This window comes from Odocoileus virginianus, chromosome 23 (genome assembly GCF_023699985.2).
Source record: "Odocoileus virginianus isolate 20LAN1187 ecotype Illinois chromosome 23, Ovbor_1.2, whole genome shotgun sequence".
Classification (NCBI taxonomy): domain Eukaryota; kingdom Metazoa; phylum Chordata; class Mammalia; order Artiodactyla; family Cervidae; genus Odocoileus; species Odocoileus virginianus.
Genome location: NC_069696.1, coordinates 34,320,146 through 34,339,242, shown reverse-complemented (window position 1 = coordinate 34,339,242; position 19,097 = coordinate 34,320,146). Strand labels below are relative to the sequence as shown.

The window sequence follows — 19,097 nt, the reverse complement described above, 5'->3', positions numbered from 1 at the left end:
CTGAATTCAAAATGAAGATGAAGGAAGGTTACTCCAGATAAAGATTCTCTACTTTTTATTTATCAGTCTCTGTGCTATGTGTGCTAAGTTGCTTCAGTCATGTTCAACTCTTTGTGACCCTATGGATTATAGCCCGCTAGGCTCCTCTGTCCATGCAATTTCCAAGGCAAGAATACTGGAGTGGGTTCCTGTGCCCTCCTTCAGGGGATCTTCCCCACCTAGGGATCGAACCTGCATCTCTTACCTCTACGTTGCATTGGCAGGTGTGTTCTTTACCACTAGCACCACCTGGGTAGTCCCTCTGTGCTATAAATTAGACTATTAATCCCACCTTTAACACAGATTGAGCCTCTCAACTTCATTCATCTAGACCTATTTGGGAACATTTAAGAAAGAATGGCAATCAGACCAGCCTGAGATTGAGAAACATAAAGCTATTTAGTATTGGTTGCTGACTAGTAATAATTCTATGAACAATCAAATCAGTCTCATCTACTGGTAGTTGTGTTGCCTTTTTTTGAAGGTTCAAAGTATGTTGTATAATAGGAGAGATCTCATGTAGGCAAGTGGGGTTTTAGTTGGCGATGTGCACAGTAATATGGGCTATTGAAAAAAACCTTGTAAAACTCAGTAAATGAAAGTTGGTCTGCTTCATCAAAATTAAACACTGAAATTCTTTCAATAAGTATGCTAAATTAGGGAAATGCACTTGTAAAATAATATTCAATGAAAACAAAGGAGAACAAGAACTTGTAAAGACATCACAATGTTTATCACAAACCCCCATTGAAAGATTAGAAGGAAATAAATGACAGTGATTGTATAACAGTGTGATGGGATTAATGGTAAAGAGTTTTGCTTCATGTCTTTAATTTTCCCCATGATTTACAAGAGCATTTAATGATAAATATTAAATAATAAATACTTTCAAAAAGTGCATAGGAAGAAATAGCAGCTGGCATTTTTATAGTCTCTTTTTTTGTAGGCACTAGAAATACAATGAAACTTGGAAAACAAACTTCCTTATTTTAAGATATATTTAAAGTGTTTTTAAAGGTGTGGCTCAACTGACATTACACAGTGTTATGGACTGAACTGTGTCCCCTCTAAATTCATATGTTGAAGACCCTGTCTTTAATGTCATGGTATTTGGAGACAAGGCCTCTGAGAGGTATTTCAGGTTAAATGAGATCATAAGAATGAAGCGCAAATTGGACAGGACTAGTGTCCCGATTGGAGAAGGCAATGGCACCCCACTCCAGTACTCTTGCCTGGAAAATCCCATGGATGGAGGAGCCTGGTAGGCTGTGGTCCATGGGGTCGCGAAGAGTCGGACATGACTGAGCGACTTCACTTTCACTTTTCACTTTCACACATTGGAGAAGGAAATGGCAACCCACTCCAGTGTTCTTGCCTGGAGAATCCCAGGGACGGAGGAGCCTGATGGGCTGCCGTCTATGGGATCACACAGAGTTGGACACGACCGAAGCAACTTAGCAGCAGCAGTGTCCCGATAGGCAGAGGAAGGGGCACCAGAGAACAGTTTCTCCTGCAACGGCCACGAGGAAAGACCACGTAAGGACAGTGAGATGGCAGTTGTCTACAAGGTAAGAAGAGAGCTCCACCAGAAGTTGAATTTACTGGCACCTTAATCATGGACTTCCAGTCTTCAGAACTGTGAGAGATAAGCGCCTGTGGTTTAAGACACCCAGTTTGTGGTTTTTTCTCACAGCAACTTGAGCAGACCAACACACACAAACATGCATGGACAGCAACATGAACATTTTTGGATAAGTGTGTAAAGTCACTCAACAATAATCTATATCCACCTTTTCCATCCTGGAGTAAGACTATAATGGAACAAATATATCTGTCACATTGTTCCATCTTTGCAGCACAGAGGTGGGATACTCGTTCTTGATTTTTATACAGTTGTGAAAATATGGACAGATCTTTTATGATAGCCAACAGAGATCTCAATAATTCAAGCCTTAAAAATCCATATATAAGTCACTGAACCTACAAGTCTCGTAGCCTATTTCAATCTCTTCCATCCATGGGCTTCTGCAGCCCAATCTATAGTCCATCCTGCTGGTCTCTTAATTGATTTTGTATTTATTTGGATCTTAAGTAAATGTATGTTCCACCTTATCAGGATTCATAAAATTTTAATCTCAGGAATACATAATTCTTCCCCTACCTCCTCTCAGCTTTATTGAGATATAGTTGAAATATAATACTGTATAAATTTAAGGCATACAAATGTTCTGATTTCATACACTTACAAATGTATCAAAGTAATTAACCTCATTGTGTTAAGCTGACACCATCCTTAGCCTCACATAATTACCTTTTTTGTGGTGAGAACATTTCCAAATCTGTTCTCTTAGCAACTTTTGAATATATAATACAGTACTGTTAACCATAATCACTATCTGCACGTTAAATCCCCCAAACATATTCATCTTATAACTGAAAGGACAACATAGTGATAAAAGGGCTCTAATTAGATTCTGGTCAGAGCCCATGGGGGCTTCCCTGTAGTTCAGCTGGTAAAGAATCTGCTTGCAATGGGGGAGACCTGGGCTGGGAAGATCCCCTGGAGAAGGGGTTGGTAACCCACCCCAGTATTCATGCCTTGAAAATCCTCATGGACAGAGGTGCCTGGGAGGCTACAGTCAGTGATCCATGGGATCACAAAGAGTAGATACAACTGAGCGACTAAGCACAGCACAGGAGAGAGTCCATGGCTTTACATGGGTTACAGTGCCCAAGTCCATTCTAGTCACACACACATGCACAAAAGCCAGGACAAAAAGAAATACCTATGAAAGGCAATGATTTCCAATTTCTGAGTCAAGGAATATCTTTTACATTAGAAGAGTAAATATACAAATTGCTAGGCTTTCTCAACAGCTTAGAAACAATTTTAAAGAAATCAGCATATTTCTAACCAAACACAATATATAACAATATGTTTTAAAATAATATAAAGAGAAAAGTGACATCTGAAAGGGCTAGGAATGTTTGCATAATCAAATAGTTTCTTACTTGGGTAAGGTCTCCTAAGTAAAACAGGCAAGTCATCTATTCTTAGTTCCTTGGATATCCATCTATGTAAAAGAGGAAGAGAAAAAAGCTCCCTTCCCCACAGAAAAAAGTATGATTTTATTTTAGTACAAATTAGGAAAATTAAATACGCTGTCTCTATGAAAAAAATCCATATATAAGTCACATATCTGTTGGTCAAGAATTTAGTGAAAGAAAAGTTATCATCAGAGAGCTCTTTTTTTATAACACTGGTTTCCTGAGTATATCCCATTATGTAATTCAGCAATGAACTTAGATACTTTTCACTGTGCGCTTGTTATGTAAAGTTTTTCTGGGAGAACTTTTAAGATCTTGATGGAGGAATTAATAACCCCCAGGGGTGTTGGGGCACAGGCCTCACTAATTCAATTAGCAATGCTCCATCATCAAGAGAAACCAATTTGGAAGCTGTCCCAGCTGGGGAAGGATGGTCCAGGCTGGCTTAAAAAACAAAGCTTAGCAATCACCTCAACACATTCTTCCTAGTTTGCTTCTTAACTCCTTAGGAAGTCTTAAAAAAAAAAAAAAAACCTGCAATTTTAACAGAAATAATAAAGGAGAAAGATATAATTTTAAAACATCACTTCATCATAATTGATTCAATAGATGTCTTTGTACCTACTGTGTGCTATACCCTGTTACGTGTGGATAATTAATATGCAAACATTCTTGCTAACTGGTAAAGTATTATAAAAGTACCTGATATTGTTACTATTGTTTATAGGTAAATCAAACATCAGTCAGCATGTGATGATTCCAAAATCATATCAAGAGAATCACAATCAAATGTAAATCTTGATGCTTCCTATTTCCTCCTGGTGAAGTAAAAATTGAGTTGGGTTATGAATAAAAGAATGGTTGATCTATTAACCCAATGGAAAAAGGAACCTAACCAAATGAATAGTAAACCAACACACTTTTTCATGCTCTGCTTAGAATTAAAGACTATTTCTTTTATGAGATGTCATGACATAGATTTTCTATATTTTCTTGGGCTCCAAAATCACTGCAGAGGGTGACAGTAACCATGAAATTAAAAGATGCTTGCTCCTTGGAAGAAAAGCTATGACCAACATAGATAGCATATTAAAAAGCAGAGACATTACTTTGCCAACAAAAGTCTGTCTAGTCAAAGCTATGGTTTTTCCAGTAGTCATGTATGGATATGAGAATTGGAATATAAAGAAAGCTGAGCACTGAATAATTGATGCTTTGGAACTGTGGTGTTGGAGAAGACTCTTGAGAGTCCCTTGGACTGCAAGGAGAGCAAACAGTCAATCCTGAAGGAAATCAGTCCTGAGTGTTCATTGGAAGGACTAATGCTGAAGCTCAAACTCCAATGCTTTGGCCACCTGATGCGAAGAACTGACTCATTGGAAAAGACCCTAATGCTGGGAAAGATTGAAGGCAGGAGAAGGGGATGACAGAGGATGAGATAGCTGGATGGAATCACTGACTCGATGGACATGAGTTTGAGTAAGCTCTGGGAGCTGGTGATGAACAGGGAAGCCTCTCGTGCTGCAGTCCATGGGGTTGCAAAGAATCAGACACGACTGAGGGACTGAAGTGAACTGAACTGAAGGTTATAGCTGCCATAGACAGTAATTATGCTGATGGATCTGGGCAACATAAGTTGAAAACCTTCTGGAAAGAATTAATCATTCTAGATGCCATCAAAAACATCTGTGATTCATGGGAGGTAAAAATCTCAACACTAAAAATAGTTTCGAAGAATTTGATTCCAACCCTAAAGGATGACTTTGAGGAGTTTGAAGCTTCAGTGGAGGAAGGGCCTGCAGATCTGTTAGAAATAGCAAGAGATCTACAATTAAGAGTGGACCCTAAAGATGTGACTGAATTCAACTACTCTTGAATCTTGTGGCAAATTATATCTTTTTTAAAGGTCAATATAAAGGTTAGTTGATTATACATACATTGATAAGATATACTAAATCAGAAATCCTTATTTCTTCATTAAAGCTCCTGATCATAATCTGTGCCAATAAATTGACAGGAAACATCTGAATAAAGGTAATTATCCTATGCATTTGGAAATATACAGCTAGGGCTTCATGAAGGACTAAGTTCTGAAGTAAAGTTAACACTTTCTCTTTTACAATTCTCTCCCTGGGAATTTATCCCATGTCAGAAGAACAATAAATCACAAACAGCACTCCTATTTTTCTCTGACAATGTGCAATGAATTTTATCACAAAGATTTTAGGTACTTGTCTTTAAGAGAATGTACTTAAAGATGTGAAAAAATCATATACTTCATATTAGTACTAAGCCATGGGTAGTAGCTATTAAAAAAATGAGAAGAAAAATACAGGTTTTATACAACAAAGTACAAGCTATCAGACAGACACCATCCATAAAAACTGCATTTGGGGCAAATTCTTATGCTGACTGTTTGATGGTAACTTGAACAAAGAAATAAAAGCCAGTACCATACTGTCTTAATGACTGTAGCTTTGTAGTATAGCCTGAAGTCTGGCAGGTTGATTCCTACAGTTCCTTTCTTCTTTCTCAAGATTGCCATATGACCCAGCAATCCCACTGCTGGGTGTACACACCGAGGAAACCAGAATTGAAAGAGACACGTGCACCCCAGTGTTCATCACAGCACTGTTTACAATAGCCAGGACATGGAAGCAACCTAGATGTCCATCAGCAGATGAATGGATAAGGAAGCTGTGGTACATATACACAATGGAATATTACTCAACTATTAAAGAGAATGCATTTGAATCAGTTCTAATGAGGTGGATGAAACTGGAGCCTATTATACAAAGTGAAGTAAGTCAGAAAGAAAAACACTAATACAGGATATTAGCACATATATATGGAATTTAGAAAAATGGTAATGATAACCCTATATGCAAGACAGCAAAAGAGACACAGATGTAAAGAACAGACTTTTGGACTCTGTGGGAGAAAGAGAGGGTGGAATGATTTGAGAGAAAAGCATTGAAACATGTATATTATCATATGTGAATTAGATCACCAGTCCAGGTTCAATGCATGAGACAGGGTGCTCAGGGCTGGTGCACTGAGGTGATCATGAGGGATGAGATGGGGAGGGAGGATCAGAATGAGGAACACATGTACAGCCATGGCTGATTCATGTGAATGTATGGCAAAAATCACCACAATATTGTAAAGTAATTAGCCCCCAATTAAAATAAATAAAAGAAATAAAAGCATCTGTTTCCTTCTCCAGTTTCTATGTTATTTAAATGAATGTGGCTCAGATGGTAAAGAATCTGCCTACAATGCAGGAGACCTGGGTTCAATTCCTGGTCAGGAAGATCCCCTAGAGAAAGGAATGGCAACCCACTCCAGTATTCTTGCCTGGAGAATCTCATGGTCAGAGGAGCCTGGCAGGCTATAGCCCATGGGGTTGCAAAGAATTGGACATGACTGAGTGAATAACACCAAACTCTTTTATGATGCTGATTAACATATACTATCCAATCAAATAACCTATGTTTCATATGCTTTTCATAGTATTTACAGGATTTTTAAAATCCACTCTGTTCATTTTCATGTGGGCAGGGATAGAATATTTTTCATATCTTTTAAGCTGCTGTTTCACAGACAAACCTCTGCCATTTAGTTCTAAATTAGAACCATTATTTCAGCATGTATAGGCCAATGCAATTTATTATTAACCATTTTGTATCTAGTAAACATTGATGTGTACTTATCGATCAAAAATGAATTTTTATTTCCTTTTGAATTCTGTGTACCCCACTGTTATGATAAAGATGTGGGGCAAAGGGGAAGATACAAGAATTTCTGAGGCCTTCCCTGATAGTCCAGTGGTTAAGAATCTGGGCTTCCACTGCAGGAGGCACAGGTCTGATCCCTGGTCAAGGAACTAAGATCCCACATACCTGCCATGAGACATGACCAAAAAACCCAAACAAAAGAAGAATTCCTGAGTCTGGACTCTGGCCTATCTTCTAAGGGCCTGAATTAAATCAGGAAATGAATTCATATACCATGATGGTAAAAGGCAAAGTCTGGCATAGATATAATACTTTATAAAGTATAAGATACTATATGTTATTCATATACAACAATATAAAATATTAAAATGACTTTTTTGCTTCTTTTGAGGGTGAACAGTAAATCATCTATGTACTGTGAAACTGGTTTTTGAATAAGGTGTATGATGGGAGATGCAGACATTCAGAAGGTATTTAAGGTAGTGATGATAATACAGCAAAGGGATATGAGAAAGTCTGGTATGTACACTAAGAGCACACTAGTCTGGCTATAGGAGATAACATCTAAAAAGAAGTCAAGGAGTCCTTGGCCAAAAGAGTAGTTGACAACAGATTGTGGGAAAATCAGTGCCCAGATAAAGAGGTAGGCCTCTACAAGGGCAGAAGACTTTAAACAAGTGACTGATAATGCACAAGAGGGTCTGAGAATGGAGTCTGTTTCAATGGTCCAATCTATTTCAATGGCTGAAGGTAAGGAAGAATTCAATGAGGGGCAAGACAGTCTGGTTCTCACATGGTATTCTTTATTCAAACTGCAGATCCACAGCCTTCTCTCCACCCCCTATACCATTCTGACCCAGTAGATCTGGGTGGGAGTCTTCCACTGGTTATATGTGAAAAGCTTTATATAATTAGAGGAGTAATAACATCTAAATAGGGGAGATGTGAGTTTCAACTTTCACTATTTACTAGCCATGACTTTAGGCAAGTGATTTAGACATCACTAGATGCTGTTTTCTCATTTATAAAATGGGAACAATTTTTTGGTGGGGGGATTTAATTTAAAGAAAGGTTGGACAAAACCTGACACATTTTACTGTTGGGTCAATGAGGCTGAAAGGGAAGGGATAAATGGTAGAAACACTGCAAGGATTTTATTTTTTTTTTTTGTATCTTACTAAGTAACAATGTTCTCACTCTCATATTTGTGTATATGAGTTTTCTGCTGTACAGGAACTAGAGTTCTTCAAGGGCAGAAATCTTAGTCATCACTGTGTGCTCCAGATACTGTAATTGAATGAACGAACTCGGTCCGCTCCTGCCTCTAGCTGCATTTGTGTTCATGACCGATTTTATATCATACCCTTGAACTCTGTAAGGACAGTGGCTTCACTGTTTATCTCTAGTGCCTCGTAAACTCAAGGTGCTCAATGTTACTTAAGTGATGAATCAATGAACAAATTGATGTGCAGAGGATGAAGTGCACACTAATAATGGCTGGACGGTAATTCAGGTCCTTATGTCTGAAATCCTGGTCTCTGGGGACTCTGCCACACAAAATGCAAGTTGTTCTGCCTGTCACTTTGAGATGAACAGTTCCCAAGAGGCTGTGTGAACCAACTGGCTTGGAATATATTTCTGTGAAGTCATTTGAATAAGTTTAGCATTTAAAGTTCAAATTAGGCACCATTTCACATGGACACTTATAAGCTACTTTAAGTCATCTTTCCTTCCAGTTCACTGAACAGGGATTTAAAATTCCATTTAGTGTGTTCATTGACACATTCTTTCCAGAATTCAGCATTTCTGGAGAAGAAAGTGACCAAAGAGTGACCAAAATGATTTTTTTCTATCATTATAAATTAAGTGATCAATCACTTGATTATTTTTAGTTCAATCAGACTTTAAGGGTTCTAGTGAAGAATAAAACATAACAAATATCTAAAGTACATAGGAAATAACAGGCAAGGGGACCCCCTACTATCTTTGCAACAGCTACTTGATCTAAGTTGAGAAATTCATCCATTCATTCATTCAGCTGCTGAGTAAGTGTGTACGGTGTTCTGGGTATTGTGCCAGATGTTGGGGATACAAGGATGGACATGATACCCACCTGTTCAGGATAAAGTACTTCATCTCTCTTCAAATGAGAGTGTTTTTATTATTGAACTATTAACAGTCACAAGTGTCTTTAAGCTCATTGGCTTCCCCAGAACACATCTTAAACTCAGGATGAACTTAGAGACCTGTTAGGATCCTGGAGTTCCTTTTGGGCTTAGACAGTTCCTAGAAATGAAATTGATGGAATATACAGCTTTTAGGTCCTCCTAAGGTATTCATAGATGTTTTTCCCACAAGTAATAAAGTACCTGTTAACTCTGACATAACTCTTCAGAGAAGGACCTTATGCCAGCATCATCTGACTTCTCCCACATCTACCTAACACTGACATCAAGGAAAATGCACCAGACAGCACTGGTTTCAAATACTTGCAGAGACTGAATTTCTATTTATTGAGCATCCGCTATGTGGTTCCCTTGTGACGAATGTCATTCATGGGTATAACTGAGAGACTGAATATACCAATGAACCATGGCCAGAATATATAAAAAAATAGAACTTTGACTCATAACCTGCATCAACCTGCCCAAGATCCCAACCCGTTATCTATAACAAACAACCTGGAAAGCCAGCCAGCTAGAAGTCAGACTTTCAGAAAGTCAAATTGCTATCTCTAGGGACGATCCAGGAAGCTGAACAATAACTTCCATAACAGTTGGCCCCAAAGAGTCAGGGCTTGATTCATAATCAACAGTTCCCCTAATTTTTTGTCCCCCCTTCCACTTAGCACCAACCAGAGCAAGCCAAATACATAGCATTGGTCTATCATGCAGAATGCCCCATTCCTAGTGAGCCGGCCTACAGACTCCCCAACAGCCCCTAGTCAGGGCACAACTGCGGCTTCCCTTTTTCTACTATAATGCCTTCCTGGCTCCTGCACCTGCTTCTGAGTCTGTGCCAAAATGCAGGTGACAATTGCTGACTTTCTTGCTATTGCCAGCTCAGAATAAACAGACTTTGCTTATTCTCATTTGGTACGCCTTCATTTATTTCCACAAAACTATTCTACTCCTTTTACAGGTAAGGGATCTTTACAGAGATTAACTTCTGGATGGGGGCACATGAGTGGCAGAGCTAGGTTTTGAATCTGGTTTCATTAATTCCATAGATACTCCATTAACCATTACCCAAATGTAGAAAAAATAAGTTTTTCTTCTATTGTCCTCTGCTAAACCTAATTTGTATTTTGGGATGACTTTTATCTTTCCTTGTTCTTTTAAGTCACTTCCTTTAGTGACTTCAAGTAGTATAACAGTCATCTATGGGTCTGATGGTTTAGCCAAAAATTTCATAGATGCACTGTTAAGAGTTTAAGGAACTGCCTCAGATTATAATGGTAAACTTAATTCCATATTTCTTTATCATGAATTGAAAGTATGAACAGGTCTAGAGTCCAGCAGGTGAAGAAAGTTGAGTTGTTCACAGGGAAATAATCCATGTCTCTGATTCATGGGACCACAGTGCTGCCCATGTCTGCTGCATGCCAAAGACTGAATTAGGACATTTCATTTACAGTAAATTCCCTACATATGAACCTTCAAGTTGCAAACTTTCAAAGATGCAAAATCTGCATTCACATGGCTAATCATGTAAGTTAGTCCATGTGTCTGGTATACATTGTAATGTATGTACATCCTCTACAAGTGATTATGCTTTTGTGTACTTTACTGTATAGTGCTGTAAAGAGTACAGTAATACAATATCTTTATTTCAAGCCCAGGATATCATCTCTGACAAGAAAAAAAAAAAAAAGAGCTACTACCCAGACATCACTGGATCCTTTTTATAAGAGGATAGATAGAATTGAATCCAGCAAGGAAACAGAACTTTTACCATCAACATCAGGTGTGAATGAAATTGCAGCTTGACCTCCATCTCCTATTGCTGACGATCCTTCAACTTCACCATCTCCCACCACCTCTCCTTCCTTTAGTTAATAACTCTTCTTTCCTGTTCACCCAATGCCAGCTCCTGTATGCCAGCTGCTGTGCTGTACTTTTCAAGGTACTGTACTATAAGATTAAAAATGTTTTCTTTATTTTGTGCTTGTTTTTTAATGTATTACTTGTGTGAAAAGAATTATAAACCTATTACAATACAATAGGTTATAACCAATTGTGTTAATTGGGTACCTAGGCTAAGCTTGTTGGATTTACAAACAAATTGGACTTACGAATGTGCTCTCTGAACAGAACTCATTCCTAGGGGATGTACTGTACTGAGTGTGGGCCTCTATGTAACTTTAAAGGCCCTTAAGAATAACTTGCTATCTCCATGATGCAGATTTTTAGCATCTGTATATTCACTAATTTAGAGTGCAGGGTAAACTTGTATAAAAGTGCTCAGAGGTCAAGAAAGGGAGTTGATTAAGGACAATAAAATTTTAAAGGAAACAAGTTTTTTTGTTTTAGTTGCTACGTTTTGTCATTTGGATTATTTTTTATTTAGTCATGTCCGACCCTTTTGTGGCCCCATGGACTGTAGCCCACCAGGCTCATCTGTCCATGGGATTTCCCAGGAAAGAATACTGGAATAGGTTGCCATTGCTTTCTCCAGGGGATCTCCCTGACCCAGTTCTAAATGAAATAAAGGTGCCAAGGGTAAGGCTTCAAAACTCACAGAAACTTTGCTCTCCAGTTCCACAGAAATCCTGAAGTTTTGTGTCAAAGCCTGCATGAATCCTTTTGTGTAACATGAAATACTGTGCATTGAAATGGATGTGCAAAAAATATATGGAGAGGCAAGGCTCATGCTGAGTGTTCATACTCAGCATGCTAAGAAGCCAGGTGGCCTCCATGCCTGCCATCCTTCACCGTCATGGAGTGAGCAAATGCAAGTGATTTTTCTGGAGAGACCAAAGGGGGGCTCCTCACCTCTAAGGAACTCTGCCCACCATCAGCAACTCTCTCAGGATCAACTACTCTCTGGAGCAGCTGAGGTACCTCCTGGGGCATGAAAGGTGAGACAGGCAGTGAGCAGCACACGTCCCACTGCTGGGATGTGTAGCAGCAGAAAGCAGACTGTTTGGTTTTTAAGTCAAATATTCACACAGGAAGGAAAGCAGGGATTTTATATGTCATAGTTTTTTTTTAAAAAGCAGCTCAGAATACATCAAAGGACACACTGTCAGATTGCAGGGCAGTCTGCAAAAAATACCTCAGTATGTGAAAGTAAAAATAAATAAATACATAGATCTGGAGAGACAAGAGGAAGGGAAGAACAGGCTGAAGAAAAGAAAAGGAAATTGAGTAAAGACACATAAAAATAGAAACCACAATTTGCAGGCTATGTAGGTAAGATTAATCAAAAACTTCAGAAATTCCTCCTTCCTTTTCTTGAGAAAGTATACAGCGCTACTAAAGGACAAAAATGACAGAGAAGTGGAGGAGCATCTTAGCACATGTTTACACACATATATAAATAGCCATACATTATACATGTACACACACCTATACACACGTCATACATGCAGCATATATTGACCTTAACCTTTCTTTAGTACAAGTTCAGAATGACATTTTCAAAACTGTCCTTTAAAAATTCAATAACATTTCTAGCACTTTAAAAAAATGTATAACTTTTCTCAGTGAATAATTCCACAGTTTAATTACCCTTTTCAATTACATCATCTCCCCCACTCCTCCCACCAAAAAAAATTGTATCTGGAATTTGTGTTGGCTCAGATATGCCTAGAAACATTTTTAACAGATATAAAGCATTTTTCTCCTCAGAAAAAGCTTACAAAGGAAAAAAAAGCTAATACTAGTAAAATGTGAATTGATGATATTATACATAGAGATTTACAATTCGAAGTTATGAGGAAGGGAGAAATTCTGTTATACAGATCATTTCTTTTTACAACTACAGACATGTTTAGTCATGATAACCATCACATCTCACCCCTTCCACATGACAGAAAGTATATACATTATATAAAGGGGGGAGATATTCTAGAGAGAAGAGAGAGGACCTGACTGCAATGGTGGGAGCTCTCTGGGGAAAAGGAATGCGAATAAAAATTTGTGCTATAGATAATGAAGCAGTGAGATAAGTACAGTGAAGTAAAAAATTTTTTTTAGATTTTTTGGTATAATCTCTCTGTGTTAGCTCATGCCTTGAGGAAGTCCCTGCTATATATTTATGTTAGTGGTACTCTTTGTAAAGGCAACCTTGTCTGCCATCAGAAGAGGTAGGGAAAGAGTAACCACAGACTTTTGGACTCTGGGAGAAGGCGAGGGTGGGATGTTCTGAGAGAACAGGATTGAAACAAGTATACTATCAAGGGTGAAACAGATCACCAGTTTTTGGATGCATGAGACAAGTGCTCAGGGCTGGTGCACTGGGAAGACCCAGAGGGATGGGATGGAGAAGGAGGCGGGAGGGGGTTCAGGATGAGGAACACATGTAAATCCATGGCTGATTCATGTCAATGTATGGCAAAAACCACTACAATATTGTGAAGTAATTAGCCTCCAACTAATAAAAATAAATGAAAAAAATAATAATAAATAAATAGATGATTGGGGGAGAAATAAAAGGAAAAATTTTGCACATATGCACAAGAAAAAAAAAAAAAGAGTAACCACAACAGGTGATGAGCAAATAAGAAGAGGAATGAAGAATTCAGTGGGAGCAGTAATTCAGAATAAGAGGTAATCAGGAGAATATAAACCTTACCAAGCATTCTTGGAAATTTCCCAAAATGCCTGAGATGAGAGGCTAATGTTATTTGTATATTAAGGAAAGGTTGATTCCAACCAGACAGTGGGGATAAAAATACCAGAAATTTTACTTTGTATACACAGTGTTAAAATGATTTTTAGGAGGTGCTCTGGTCAGAAGCTGGAGTCAGAGGAATATAAACTTTGTCTTCTTGATAGAGGAAGAGCAATTTTGGATGAGGGCAGGAGAGAACATCTCAGGTATAGGATAAAAGGAACATTGGAAGGAACATTAAGACAACTGGATAGTCATTGGGAAGAACTAATATAATGAGGAAATAATTTCTAAATAATTTTTTTGCTTAAAACCCCAAAATGCTGTCCTTCTTTCATAGCAACAATAAATGAAATAAACAAAATATAATGTGAAACTACTCCATGTCATTAAAAAATGAGTCAATGGGAATATATAATAATGATGTATTCAGAAGTGTTTTTTTTTCCTGAAAACTTGAGCTCATAAGTATAAAAGATCTGTTAGATTTTACATCATAAGTATATATTATTGAAGGATAATATTACTCTGCCTTTGCTCTTTGAGAAGTTATACTACCTTTGATTCTGATGGCTTTTGTGGACACCTGTGTTTTGACCTTCCGGTATCTTTCACCTTCTACTGTCCCAGAACCTCCTTTTGAGGCAGCACCTCTTTCTCCATTGTGGACAGTTTTCAAGGGGCTGTCATTCAAGACCCTCCGCCCCACTGAGCCAAGGAGGAGGATCTTTAATTTTGAGTAAAGGGACACAACATTAAAAAAAATATGGAGTTGATTCACCTAGTGCTGGCATGTTGACTAAATAATTTAGTCAATTAATACTTGTTCTCTTGATACAAAAAGCAAGCAAGTCTTTGATAGCTTTCAGGATAATGGAAAAGGGCTTCTTGCTTTTTCCAAGACTGACTTTTAGCCATTCCTTTGACTGTGTAGCTACCTCATTTTCTTTTGATAAATTCTCTATTTGTTTACATTACTATGGTAAGCAGATCCTAAAATGATCCCCAATGATCTACTTTGTAATCCACTTCCCTTGGAAATGGGAAGGACTAGTAATTTGCTTCTAACCAGAAGAATGATGATGATTTACACTCCCATGTTTATGTTACCTTATTGCAATTAATGTCCTCAGTTAAGTGAAAAGGGAGATTATCCTTTTTGGGCCTAATCTAATCAGTGATTCCCTTATAAGAATTACTGTCTTCCTAAAGAAAGAGATTCTTCTACTGATTTTGAAAAACAAGTTCCATGGGTTCTAAAACTGCATGGAAACTATGAGATGATATTTACTTGTTGTTTTAGACTGCTTTATTTTGAGGAATTTGTTAAACAAAAATAGAAAAGTAACCCAGTTGTCTTAGTTGGTTTCTATTGCTTTCAACCAAAGAACACTGACTGATAAAACTTGCTGCTGCTGCCGCTGCTAAGTCACTTCAGTCGTGTCCGACTCTGTGCGACCCCATAGACGGCAGCCCACCAGGCTCCCCCGTCCCTGGGATTCTCCAGGCAAGAACACTGGAGTGGGTTGCCATTTCCTTCTCCAATGCATGAAAGTGAAAAGCGAAAGTGAAGTCGCTCAGTCGTGTCTGACTCTTCGCGACCCCATGGACCGCAGCCCACCAGGCTCCTCTGCCCATGGGATTTTCCAGGCAAGAGTACTGGAGTGGGTTGCCATTGCCTTCTCCAGAGAAAACTTGCTAGATCTCCTTAAAACTTCCTGGGCTGCAATCTGTGAAGCATATTTTAATCAATAAGCAACACAACCAATTACTTTTCTCTTAGGATTAAGTGTCACTATATGCTGTTTCTATGTACCTACAGTTTAGCATAAGTAAAATAGTCTCTCTCTTGCTAGGATCAGCTAAACCACCTGTTCTCTAACTTTTTTGTCTCAGAATCTTTTATACCCAAAATTACTGAATATCCCAAATAGCCTTTATGTGGTTATGACTACCAATACTTCACATATTTGAAAATAAAACTGAGATTTTAAAATACTTATCTTTTGAAACCATGATAAGCTCATTAAATGTTAACAGAAATAACATGTTTTTTGAAAAGTGACTGTTTTGAATAGTGACTAATATTTTCCAAAATTAAAAAAAAATCTATATTGAGAAGGTTGGCACCATTTTACATTTTTACAAACTTCTTTAATATCTGCCTTAGTAGAAGCAACTAGACTTCTATATCTGTTTCTGTATTCAATCTGTTATATTATTTTTGTCAAACATATGGAGAAAGTCTGGCCTCACACAGATACCTATTTGGAAAGGGAGGGATATTTTATAAGCCTTTCTAGATAATTATGGATATACTTTTTTATATTATGCCAAAAACTTGGCAAATTACACTTTCTTAAAGTTTAGTACAACGTGGACCATATCAATGAACTTTTTGTATTCTGTTGCACTAAGATCACTGGCCTATCTCACTATTTAGATGACTCTTTTACACATGCATAATTTTATAGTATAATGATTGGTCATTTGGAAAATAACAATTCACTGAATTATGCAGATCTTCCAAATATTAACACACTTCATTATATCATATTAGAAATAATATTTGTTAATATCATAGCCAATCTTATCAGGGAAGTCAGTATTTGTCTCTTCTCAGGGATAAACTACAAAATCTGAATTCTTGGATTTGGATTCTGCTGCTGCCGCTGCTGCTGCTGCTATGTTGCTTCAGTCGTCTTCGACTCTGTGCGACCCCATAGACGGCAGCCCACCAGGCTTCCCTGCCCCTGGGATTCTCCAGGCAAGAACACTAGAGCGGGTTGCCATTTCCTTCTCCAATGCGTGAAAGTGAAGTTGCTCAGTAGCGTCTGACTCTTCGTGACCCCATGGACTGTAGCCTACCAGGCTCCTCCGTCTGCGGGATTTTCCAGGCAAGAGTACTGGAGTGGGGTGCCATTGCCTTCTCCGTTTGGATTCGAAACCACCTTGAAATACACTCTTTTACAGCATCAAAGGCCCTAATAACATACCCGTCTCTTCTCTGACTTGTGAAAATCTAGGTTCCCAAAGTGCCAGGGTGTACATCTAGCCATGGCTGTACTCTTATGGCTCTCAGAAATTCTGTTCTGTTGCTACGCATGTATTCTCTCTCCTGTTTGAGAAATCCCTGAGAGAGAAGGCTGTTTCCTGTTTATTTTTGTATCCCCAGCAATTTGAGCTGTGATAGGTGATAGGTGTACAATGTGTGTTTGTTGAGTGAATCAAGCATACAAATAAATCTTGTATCTACACCCCTTTGGGATTAGCATATACACACCACTCTACATAAAATAGATAGCCAACAAAGCCCTACTATATAGCACAGGGAAATTCATTCAAAGTTTTGTAATAATCTATAAAAGGTAAAGAATCTGAAAAAGAATATATATACCATATATATATATATTTTAAATTATTTACCCTAAACATATATATATATGACTCAATCACTGTGCTTACACCTAAAACTAACACAACATTGTAAATCAACTATACTTCAATTAAAAAATAAACAAAATAAAATAAAAGCCTCAAAGTTTACACTACAAACTTTTGACGCCTTTACTTCAGCAACCAATTTCTTTTTGCTTCTCAGGACTATTTTATTTTTCATATAAGTGTTTTCTTTAATTTGAGAGATGAAGTTGTCAGCAGGCATATCATGAATTTAAAGTAGAATTGCTAGAATAGTGATGCCCATATGGACTACTTGTAGAACTTGTTCAAAAATCAGTTTCCCAAGCCTCACAACTGACTTTGGAACAACAGACTGGTTCCAAATCAGTAAAGGAGTACATCAAAGTTGTATGCTGTCACCCTGCTTATTTAACTTATATGCAGAGTACATCATGCAAAATGCCAGGCTGGGTGAAGCACAAGCTAGAATCACAACTGCTGGGAGAAATATCAATAACCTTAGACATTCAGATGACACCACCCTTATGGCAGCAAGAGAAGAGGAACTAAAAGCCTCTTTATGAAAGTGAAAGAGGAGGGTGAAAAAGTTGTCTTAAAACTCAGCATTCAGAAAACTAAGACCATGGCATCTGGTCCCATCATTTCCTGGCAAATAGATGGGGAAACAGTGGAAACAGTGACAGATTTTATTTTCTTGGGCTCCAAAATCACTGCAGATTGTGACTGTACCGTGAAATTACAAGATGCTTGCTCCTTGGAAGAAAATCTATGACCAACCTAGACAGCATATTGAAAAGCAGAGACATAAAAGCATGGAAAAGGTCCAAAAAGATGGAAAGAGTCCATCTAGTCGAAACTATGTTTTTCCAGTAGTCATGTATGGATTTGAGAGTTGGACTATAAAGAAAGCTGAGCACCAAAGAATTGATGCTTTTGAACTGTGGTGTTGGAGAAGACTCTTGAGAGTCTCCCTTGGACAACAAGGAGATCCAACCAGTCAATTCTAAAGGAAATCAGTCCTGAATATTCATTGGAAGGACTGATGCTGAAGCTGAAACTCCAATGCTTTGACCACCTGATGTGAAGACTGACTCATTTGAAAAAACCCTGATGCTGGGAAAGGTTGAAGGTAGGAGGAGAAGGGGATGACAGAGGATGAGATGATTGGATGGCATCACCGACTCGATGGACATGAATCTGTTCAACCTCCGGGAGTTGGTGATGGACAGGAAGCCTGGGGTGCTGCAGTCCATGGAGTCGCAAAGAGTTGGATATGACTGAGTGTCTGAACTGAACACCTGATTTTTTCATTTGAGACTGTTAAAATATGCCAAACACCTCTCAGGACCTCACACCTTATTTTGTTTCTCATCCTTAGAAGAATTAAAAACAGACTACAATTCCAAAATATATCAATTATCATACTCAGGTAAACTATAAAGGAAAACTCAGCATACCATACTCAGTGGGGAAGATGGGCTTTAGAATATAGTATATCATCGGTAGAAATGTTTCTAAAAACAACATTGTTGACCCAACTGCAAAGAATGTCAAAATTAAAGTAGCTACAGAAAGAACATTGCTGAGTTTCCGCAAATGAAGAAACAAAACCTTAATAGTCTCTGTGTTTATCTTCTGCTCAAGATAAAGACATTCTTTTATGAGTTTAACTCTCAAATACTTCATATGCCAACCAGAGATGTTCACTCTTCAGGGACAATGAATATTTTCTGCCAGAATGTGATGGAAAGAAATTGGAATAAATCACTATAAAAACAATTTTATAGCAAGTTTCCCTAAGGTTTCTGATATTACAATACTTAAAACATAATAAATAACTTGTTTAAAATTTAAAATAAAAGGTCTTATTTCATAGTGTTTCTGAAAAATTGATTGTCTTTCCTCTAACCTCTGTTAACAGAAGGTTTCTAATCTCTTATGCTTTGGTGCTGGCTCATTCTAATTGATTTTCACTCCAATAAACTCTTGAAAGTCTTAATATGCCTCAGTTTC

The 19,097-nt window shown here is 37.9% G+C and overlaps 1 protein-coding gene and 1 long non-coding RNA gene across 10 annotated transcripts in view; one reads left to right on the top strand and one right to left on the bottom strand.

The window, feature by feature from the left end:
• Positions 1-10,942, top strand: part of LOC110146595 (uncharacterized) — a 41,614-nt gene extending 30,672 nt beyond the window's left edge. The window contains exon 3 of the long non-coding RNA XR_011483011.1: positions 10,661-10,942. This is a non-coding gene — a long non-coding RNA (uncharacterized lncRNA). The remainder of the gene's footprint in view (positions 1-10,660) is intronic.
• Positions 1-19,097, bottom strand: part of FAR2 (fatty acyl-CoA reductase 2) — a 169,723-nt gene that overhangs the window by 55,649 nt on the left and 94,977 nt on the right. The window lies entirely within an intron of this gene.